At 38.7% G+C, this 10,659-nt stretch overlaps 1 non-coding gene across 1 annotated transcript; it reads right to left on the bottom strand.

Annotated features, from left to right (window-relative positions):
* Positions 1-3,380: 3,380 nt before the first annotated feature.
* On the bottom strand, positions 3,381-3,487 carry LOC133833721 (small nucleolar RNA R71). Its single transcript, XR_009893088.1, has one exon. It is a non-coding gene; the product is annotated as a small nucleolar RNA R71 (small nucleolar RNA).
* Between the last annotated feature and the right edge of the window lie 7,172 nt (positions 3,488-10,659).

The raw sequence follows: 10,659 nt of genomic DNA on the forward strand, positions 1-10,659 counted from the left end.
TAAGGTAGTTTCTAGCCTTTGATTCTTTTGGTGTAACTCGCGTATCTCCTCTTCGTAGAATCGAGTTCTAGAGCTCGAGCTTATGGAATGTACCTGTGGACTCTTGTCTGGTCTGCACGTTGATGGACCCGAATCTTGCCGGTCGGAGTTCAACACCTGCGGTGGCCTTGGGGGTGTAAACTCTCTAGCATCTTCCGCGGGAGCAGCCGCTAGTATCAGACTGTTCTCATTAGGCTGGACAACTGGGGACGAAGCCTCCCTTTGATCTTCAAGAAACCTGGGCTCCTTTGGTGAATCCACATTTACGGGTGGCGGAGGATTCTTAATGGAGGCCTCAGCTGATCTCCGTCGAGGTGGACCTCAACCTCTCGTTTTCTCTCAGACGCTTAGAACGTCTTGGCATCTTTCTCTACCAGAATCAATAGAAGCATAGTGGCTTGGCACTTATTCTTCCCACAGACGGTGCCAAACTGTTTACATTAAGAACTCATCAACTAAGTTAGATCATGAACTTTTGGAGTAGTAAAAGAAGTGAACTTTAAAATCACTAAACTTCAGGCAAACTTCCTTACAATCTCAAGAACATCAAATGTAAATCCTAAAATGCTAGAATGAAAAATGGAGAGAATGTTGAATATCTCTTTTCATTAGCAATATCTGGTTACAAAATTCTCCAAAAGATTCACCCCCTTCTCAGGTGAAGGGAGGTCATACTTATAGTAGAGCACTATTGGTTCACTGTACATGGTGGTTCTTGGGGACACAACTTTGCATATGCAGTCTACAGATGGTAGTGGTGCCAAGAGCACGGTGGTCAACTCCAGTACATGCCAAGGGTTTACGGGAGCACCTCCACTTTAGTACCTCGTTATACCTCCACAACCTATTTAGTACGAACGTCATAGGTTGGCTAGGAAGGACCACATCATGTACCTTACTCGCATGACCACTACTTGTCTGACGTGGTGCTTAGGGTCAGACACCTGGTGTCTTCAGGGTCATACCCCCGTACGTACTTCGTATCCGTATGCATCCTACTCTTCTAACCTTTAAATGTTGAAGCCTTTATGGGTGATCATGGGTGTCTCGCGAGGCGTTGGCGTGCGGCAGGGGTCTGTGGCGCAAGGCAAGGTCGCGAGGTGAAGGCCTGGGGCACGAGATGGTGTCTCGCGAGCCGTTGGCATGCAGCAGGGGCTTGTGGCGCAAGGCGCCTGATGAAGGCCTCGCACAGTGCATCAGTCGGGCGTGCGAGACGGGGGTCACATGTGGGTAATGGGACACTGCCTGGTGATAAATGAGTTTTAGGCTTGTTTAGGGTCTATTTTTTAGGTAGGTTTTCATTAGTTTAGGGTTATTTTATTGCAGAATTATGCTATTTGTTCATGTTTCAGGTTTTTCATGCTAAGTTTGTGAAAAGAATGGAATGAAGTGAAAGTGGAAGAAAATGGAGTTAATTTGGAGAAAATCACGTTTTAAGGGAGCAATATGTTCGAGCTTTTATACTGTCAATAGCGCTACAGCGCTATCAAAGTGGTGCTACAGCACTAGGAAGGATATGTTAGACTCTGTTGAATTTGTCAGTAGCGCCCCAGCGCTACAAAACAGCCGCTACAGCGCTATCAAGAATAGAAGAGTAGCGCTACACCGCTACATTATGGGCGCTACAGCGCTAGTGAAATAATTTTTAGGGCATTTCGGCATTGACAATAGTGCTACAGTGCTCAAGACCTAGCGCTACAGCGCTATCAATGCGATTTTCAGATTTTTAACCACTTTTTGAAGGACAAAATGGTCTTTCCACTTGGGAGCATTGGAAAGCTATTTAAGGAACATTATTCTGTGAATTTGGGAGGCATTTTTTAGTTTTATAAACCCTACATTTAGCAAATGCTACTGTAATTAGATTTCTTTTTCATCTGAATTCTTTAGGTTATTTTCTATGAATAATTATTTGAAGTTTATTTTCATTATGTTAGCTATGAACTAAATCTTTTAGCTAGGGATTAATGTAGTCACTTGAATTTCTATTTAATTTTATTATGATGTTCTATTGATACTTCTTCTCTATTCTAATCTATAGAATGTTTGCTTAATGCTAGTAAATAATTGATCATTATTTACTTTATTTAATGGTTTGATTTAAAATTCGAAAGATGAGAATTCAATATGCTATCATTATATAGACATAGGTTGCATATTGGACTAAAGTACTTGTATGGCTTGTGTAGTAATTAGGTTTCCATGCTTAATGCCTTCTATGTGTTTAAGTTTATCACAGAAATGTAGAAATCCTGCATATATGCTAAGATTTTATATCTTGAAAAAGAATACGAATTGATTATGTTAACCTGCTATTAGAATAGGAAGAAGAGATTTAGAATTGATTAGTAAAATTAATAGAATGAAAAGTTGATGAAATTAAATCCTAGGATTTTTATTATTGATTTTCAATTAGTTGATTCATTGTTTTGCTTCTAGTTCTTTAAATTATGTTCATAGTTTAGAGTATTCGTTTTAATTTTAATTATTCATCTTAATCTTAATTCACCAAATAGAATTTGAAAATCAATTAGTGGTAATTGGAAAATAGTCTCCGTGGGAACGATACTCTATTTACTATCTATATAACTTGAATCGACCACGTATACTTGCGTGCAAATTTTCACAGATCAAGTTTTTGGCACCATTGTCGGGGACTTAATTTCCAATATCACAGTTAAATGTTATTTTCTCTAATTTGGATGTTTTATTTTATTTTATTTCTGTTTAACATTTATTTGGATCAAGGTTCTATTGTGTTTCAGAAATTGTTGGTATATGCGAAGAAATAGACAAAAGGAGATTATACCAATAGATCTAAAAATTAAAAAAACGTGCAGACAGAAGCAAAAGGCAAAGAAAAGATTGGAGTTTACCATGGCTGACAATTTGGGAAATGGTGCTAATAATGGTGAAGGGGTTGCGGTAGTTGATGCAATTCCTAATGCTGCAGAGGTTCCAAGGGAACAAGGACCAAGAACTTTGAGAGACTATGTACTTCCTACTGTTACATGAGTGCATTCATGCATCAGACCTCCAACCATTGCTTCAAATAATTTTGAGATTAAGCCAGCAATTCTTCAAATGGTCCAATCAACTGTTCAGTTTGGAGGTATGCCAACGGAAGACCCCAATTTACACATAGCTAATTTTCTGGAGTTATGTGCTACGTTCAAAATGAATGGGGTGAGCGTGATGCTATAAGATTGAGGCTATTCCCATTTTCACAAAGGGATAGGGTGAAGAGTTGGTTGATATCCTTGCAGGAGAATTCTATCACTACATGGGAGGATTTAGCTCAGAAGTTCCTTGCCAAGTTCTTTCCTCCAATGAAGGCTGCAAAACTAAGGGAAGAGATCAATAATTTTTATCAGATGGAAGGGGAGTCACTGTATGATTCTTGGGAGTGATTTAAGGAGTTGTTAAGGAAGTTTCCACATCATGATATAGAAAAGTGGATGTTGGTGCATAATTTTAACAATGGGTTGAATGGAACAACTAGAACAATTATAGATGTTGCGGCGGGAGGTGCATTTATGAGTAAGAGTGCTAATGAGGCGTATTAGCTATTAGAAGAGATGGCGATGAATAATTATCAGTGGCCAACTGAAAAGGGAAAACCAAAGAAGGTTGCTAGAATGATGATATTGGATGCTATATCCATGCTTACAGCTCAAGTAGCAGCCTCGACAAAGCAACTACAAGAGATTACACTCCCATCTCAAGCTATGCAAGTTCAAAACCTATGTGAATTGTGTGGTACAACCCATCCATCCAACCAGTGCCCTGCTCTAGATATGAATAACATGCCCATGGAAGAAGTACAAGCTATAGGGAATTACCAGAGACAACCTAATAATCCCCATTCCATGACCTACAACCCAGGTTGAAAGAACCATCCTAATTTTTCTTGGTCCAATACTCAAAACAATCAACAACCTTACCCTTCGCCTCAGCCATAATGATATTATGAACCACAAATAGAACACCACACCAAATGCCAATGAAACCAGCTGAGCCCCAACCTGATGCAATCAACCAATTTATGACTGAAACCAAGGCGTCCATAAGGAGTTTGGAGACTCATATAGGGTAGTTGGCTACTTTAATGTCTAATAGAGCTCAAGGAAATTTGCCTAGAACTATAGAAGTTAATACTAAAGAAAAGAGTCAAGCCATTACTTTGAGGAGTGGAACATGGTATGAAGAGACAAAGAAGAATTAGTCAGAAGGGAAATACACAAGGCATAGAAGAAGAGAAGTCTAATGAGGAAAATGTTACTGAAGACCTTAACAAGAAAGAAGTGGTACCACCTGTGAGTATGGAGCAGCATGTTAGAATTCTTTATCCACAAAGGCTTCGCAAGCATAATTTGGATAAGCAGTTTGCAAAGTTTTTAGAGGTGTTCAAGAAGCTACATATTAATATACTGTTTGCCGAAGCATTAGAGCAGATGCCCAGCTATGTGAAGTTTATGAAGGAGATTCTGTCTAACAAGAGAAAGATGGGTGATTATGAAATAATAGCGTTAACAGAAGAGTGTAGTACTATATTGCAAAGGAAACTTCCTCAAAAGTTAAGAGATCCTTGTAGTTTTACTATTCCATGCATGATTGAGGAGTTTGAATGTAAGCATGCACTTTGTGATTTGGGGGCAAGTATTTATTTGATGCCTTTTTCAGTATTTCGTAGACTTGGTTTGGGTGAAGCTAGGCCAACCATAGTAACATTGTAGTTGGCTGATAGATCTGTTGAGCATCCATGTGGTATTATAGAAGATGTGTTGGTGAAGGTGGATAGGTTTTTATTTTCAGCTGATTTTATAGTTCTTGATATGGATGAGGATGAGAATGTTCCTATTATTTTGGGGAGGCCATTTTTAGCAACTGGGCAAGCATTGATATATATGCAAAGGGGAGAGTTAAGGCTAAGAGTGCAAGGGGAAGAAGTAATATTTAATGTGTTCAAGGCTATGACTTATCCTAAAGCAAGTGACAATTGTTTCTCAGTTGATGTGGTAGAAGAGATAGTAGGGAGAAGAAAGTTAATTGAAGATCCTCTTGAAATTAGTCTTACAGTTGATGACATAGATGGTGAGGATAATGAAGAGGCGTTGAGTTATTTGAAGTGGATACAATCACATGAGCCGTGGAAGAATAAAAGGTTTGAAGAATTGGGTGAGGGACCGTAAAGACCATTACCATCAATTTTGAAGCCACCTGTGTTAGAATTGAAGGTTTTACCAGAACATCTACGCTATGCTTATCTTGGGGAGAAAGAGACTCTTCCAGTCATAGTTTCATCATTTCTTTCGGAAGTAGAGGAGGAGAAGTTGTTGAGTGTATTAAGGGCTCATAAAACTGCTATAGGATGGACTCTTGCTGATATAAGAGGAATAAGCCCAGCAGCAGTTATGCATATAATTTTTATGAAAGAAGATGCTAGACCAACTATTGATGCTCAGTGAAGACTTAATCCAACAATGAAAGAAGTGGTGAGGAAAGAGGTCTTGAAATGGTTAGATGCCAGAGTGATTTATCCTATTTCTGATAGTGCTTGGGTTAGTCGAGTACAAGTAGTACCTAAAAAGGGTGGTATGATCGTGGTGAAGAATGGGAGTAATGAATTGATTCCAACAAGGACTGTGATGGGTTGGAGGATATGTATAGATTACCGGAAGTTGAATAAGGCAACTAGGAAAGATCATTTTCCTTTGCCTTTTATTGATCAGATGTTGGATAGGTTGGTGGGGCATAATTACTATTGTTTTCTAAATGGGTACTTAGGTTATCATCAGATTGTAATTGCACTAGAAGATCAAGAGAAGACAACTTTTACATGTCCTTATGGTGCTTTTTCTTTTAGAAGGATGCCATTTGGGCTATGTAATGCACCAGCTACATTTCAACGGTGTATGATGGCAATATTTTCTGACATGGTTGAGAAAGGGATTGAGATTTTTATGGATGATTTTTTGGTTTATGGCTCTTCTTTTAACAATTGCTTGACTAATTTGGAGTTGGATTTGAGGAGATGTGAAGAGTCGCATTTAGTACTTAATTGGGAGAAGTGCCACTTTATGGTGAATGAAGGAATTGTATTGGGGTACAGATTTCTAAGAAAGGTATTGAGGTAAACCGAGCTAAGATTTCTGAAATTGAGAATTTACCACCTCCAGTTTCAGTTAAGGGAGTGAGAAGCTTCCTTGGTCATGCAGGGTTTTATAGAAGGTTTATCAAGGATTTTTCAAAGCTTCTATCTACTTTGTTGATGAATGGAGTTCCTTTTGATTTTGATGAGAAGTTTCACCAACCTTTTAAAATACTTAAGGAGAAAATGAATTCGGCACCTATAGTTGTAGCACCTCAATGGGATTTGCCATTTGAATTGATGTCTGATGCTAGTGACTTTGTAGTTGGGGCAGTGTTGGGACAAAGAGTTTACAAGGTATTTAGAACAATTTATTATGCAATTCGTACCTTGAATGATGCTCAAATTAATTATGCAACTACAGAGGGGGAGCTTTTGGCCATAGTGTTTGCCTTTGATAAGACTAGGCCATACTTGATTGGGAATAAGGTGGTTGTTTACACAGATCATTCAGTTATAAAATATCTTACGACCAAGAAAGATTCCAAGCCTTGTCTTATTCATTGGATTTTGTTGTTACAAGAATTTGATGTGGAAATAAAGGATAAGAAGGGCACAAAGAACTTGGTGGCTGATCACTTGTCTAGATTGGAGGTTGATGAAAATTATATTGATAAATAAGTTCAATTTAATGATGCTTTTCCTGATGAGCAGTTGTTTGTAAAGATGGTCCATGGTTTGCAGACTATGTTAATTTTCTAACTGCAGAAGTTATACCTCTTGAGATGACAAGGCAACAATTGAAGAAATTCTATTCGAAGGTGAAGCACTATTACTGGGAGGAACCTATTCTATATAAACATTGCCCTGATCAAGTTATTAGGAGATGTGTGCCCGAAGAGGAGATGTTGTCAATCTTGACTCACTGCCATACTTCGCATTGTGGAGGTCATTTCGAAGGAACAAGAACAGTAGCAAAAGTTTTGCAGAGTGGGTTTTACTGGAATACATTATTTAAAGATGCTAATGTCTTTGTCAAAAGTTGTGATCGTTGTCAACGAACTGGGAATATAACAAGAAGAGATCAAAGGCCAATGACTGGTATTTTGGAAGTCGAGTTGTTTGATGTGTGGGGAATAGACTTTATGGGACCTTTCCCATCATCTTATAATAACAAGTACATTCTACTTTCAGTGGACTATGTTTCTAAATGGGTAGAAGCTGCAGCAACTCCCATTTGTGATGGGAAAGAGGTACTTAGATTCCTTCACTTAAATATCTTCACTCGGTTTGGTACCCCAAGAGAAAATATTAGTGATAGGGGAAGTCATTTTTGCAATAAGTCTTTCACTGCTCTCTATGCTCTTTACGGTGTTCATCATCGAAAGGTGTTATTTTACCATCCACTTGCAAATGGTCAAGCCGAAGTGTCAAATAGGGAGATTAAAGGTGTCTTGGAAAAGACTGTAAATACGTCAAGGAAGGATTGGTCGAAGAAGCTCGATGATTCACTTTGGGCTTATCGCACTACATTCAAAACTCCGATTGTTATGTCGCCATATTGATTGGTGATTGGTAAGGCATGCCACTTACCGGTGGAACTTGAGCACATAGCTTACTGGGCTGTGAAAAATTTAAATCTTGACCTCTTTATGGCAAGACAAGACAGGCTTATTGAGTTAAACGAGCTCGATGAATTCCGAAATGAAGCTTATGAGAATGGGAGGATTTATAAAGATAAGTAGAAGGCCTTTCATGATAAGTGGATACTTCAGAAGGATTTTCAACCAGGCGACAAAGTACTCTTATTCAATTCTAGACTTAAGCTCTTTCCCGGTAAACTGAAGTCAAGATGGTCAGGACCATACACAGTAGTTGCTTCATTTCCATATGGAGGGTGCAAATTCATAGTGAGAAGATGGGACACTTTAAGGTGAATGGTCAGAGGTTGAAGCATTATTTGGAGGGCCCAGTGGAAAAATGCAAGTCCGTGGTGATTTTGGAACCACTATGAATTGAATACAATCAAGAGCCCGATTAAAAGACGTTAAAGACAACGTTCTTAGGAGGCATTCCTAAGTTTATTTTTATTTTTCTTGTATTTTAAATTTATGTTAGTTGTTTTTGTTTTGTTTGGAACAATGTTTTAGGGAATTTGTTTTAGTGATTATTTTGAGTTTTAATTTGGAACAATTGTGATGTATTTTATAAACCGTGAAAAAAACACAAGAGTTTGACAAGAAAAGGGTTAGAAAATTTTATTTTTGAGGGCCATAGCGCTACAGTGCTGGGTAGGTGGCGCTACAACGCTATTTACAGAGAAGTTTGGAAGATTTTTGATGCGAGAAGCGCTACAACGCTATAAAGAGGGCGCTACGACGCTAATCTAAAAACAAAAGGGGTATTTTGAATTGGTCCGTAGCGCTACAGCGCTAACTTAGTAGTGCTATGGCGCTATACCCAAAAACCCCAAGTAGCGCTACAGTGCTACATATGTAGCGCTACGACGCTCTTATCCCAGATTTTTTTTTAAAAAGGGCTGGATTTCGACATTTTTTTTTTCAAACCCTCATTTCTTCTTCTCCCTTTTGTTTTCTCTCTATCCCAACACCCCAAAACCTCCATTGATCGTCCATTACAGCCTCTTCCCAGAAAATCCCATCATATTTTCCAACTATCTACTTCATCTCTCTTCTATCTCAGCCATTTTGCCCATTGCTCCAATTCTTTCCTCTAAAACCAATCCCAATTTCCAAATTACATTTTTTGTGCCCTAAAAATTTAGAGTTTCAAATTTCTTGAAGAAGGTTCAAATTTTCAAGGGGCTTCGATCAATCAAGCACAAGGAAGACCATTTCAAAGGCTAGTAAGTGTTTTTAATCCCTTTTATTTCAAGATTCTTTCTGCATTTGGGGTTGGGTTCAATTATTGCTTGTCTTTTGGAAGAAATTAGTTTTTGGCTGCTGTAATCTGTAGTCTTTGGGTGTTGTATTCTATGACATTGGATTTATAGGGTGGTTTTGAAGAAGGAACGTATTTAATTTAAGGGGAGGTACTGTTGAAATTTTTCTGAGGTTTGGTGTTGTGAGTATAGACTATGGCTCCTAAAAGTAAAGATGGGAAATCTAAGGATAAAGGGAAAGGCAAAGCTTCTGCCTCTCAACAAAGGGAGGATACATTGGAGCAGGAGTTTGATGAAACATGGTTTCTCAATTTTTTAGCTCAGGAGCGGTATGAAAAGTTTGTGCGAAAAACTTTGATTCCTGAACGAGAGGTAGAATTTCAACTGGAAACCTTTGATCATTAGATTTTTGAGTTGGTTATAGCTAATCTCGCAGCTCGGAAGTGGGACAATTTTGTTACAAAATTGGCACAACAAAAAGTATCATTGGTTTATGAGTTCTATGCAAAGTTAAGGGCTAAACACAATGATAACGTTTTTGTTAGAGGCAAGCGGGTGCCTTTCACTGCCAAATCCATTAATAAGGTGTTCAATGTGCTGCACATAAAAGAGCAAGAGGAGGAATATACAAGTATTTGAAGGGATATATAGATTATAATGTTGTGGCTGAAAAGTTACGCTTTGAAGGTGCTCCTTGGAATTTATCTAGCTCTTTACCCAAGAGTATCGCGTCATGTCGATTGAATATTGAGGCCAGATTTTGGGCTTTCTTTGAATGTGCTCAGTTTATGCTAGTAAGTCATGTCTCTGACATGACTAAGGATTGAGTACTTTTGATGTATGCGCTTATGACAGGAATGACTGTTAACGTGGGTTCATGGATTAAAGATAACATAGAAATCATTGAAAAGGGCCATACCATTGGAGGTTTGGGCCATGGATCTGTCATCACAATGTTATGCTATAAAGCTGGAGTTCCCGAGTTTGTTACTGATATTTATCAGTCCTTCCAGCAACATTTGTCTATTACTTTGATAAAGGACTATCCCGCACCTACTCTTTATGTGCCACAGACAAGGAAAAAGGGTAAACGCCATGTGGAAACGGAGGAGGAAGAAGAGGCTGATCCGGTGTTGCTGGGGGGTAGTAGTGACCATAGCATGAAGAACGTTAGTGATAAGTTGGATTATCTTCTCAAAAAAAATCAATACATGGTTCAGCAACATCAGATGATGAATCAATACATGGGCCCATAGTACGAATACGAAGTCAACCATGTGGCTCGCTTAAATAACTTAGTGACTCAGTGGTCTTTAAATGAGGTGGACTAAACTTATTTTGCCCCACCACTACCGTTTCCATCGTATTCCTGTTTTTCTCTCCGCCTCCGCCTCTGCCTCCATCATTTGCTGGATTTTCAGAACCACAGCCTCCGCCGTCTCAATCTTTCGAGGGACCTTTGTCCCAGCCACCACAACCGCCATACTGACGTGGCTGGTCAAGTAAGTCTCTGTTCTCATTCTTTCTACACTTTAACATTGGGTACAATGTTCGGTCTTAAGTTTGGGGGTGAGATTTATTTCTGGTGTTCTTTGATTCATTTTTTTGGTTTGTTTGTTTTAATTGT

The sequence above is a fragment of the Humulus lupulus genome, chromosome 4 (genome assembly GCF_963169125.1).
Source record: "Humulus lupulus chromosome 4, drHumLupu1.1, whole genome shotgun sequence".
NCBI lineage: Eukaryota > Viridiplantae > Streptophyta > Magnoliopsida > Rosales > Cannabaceae > Humulus > Humulus lupulus.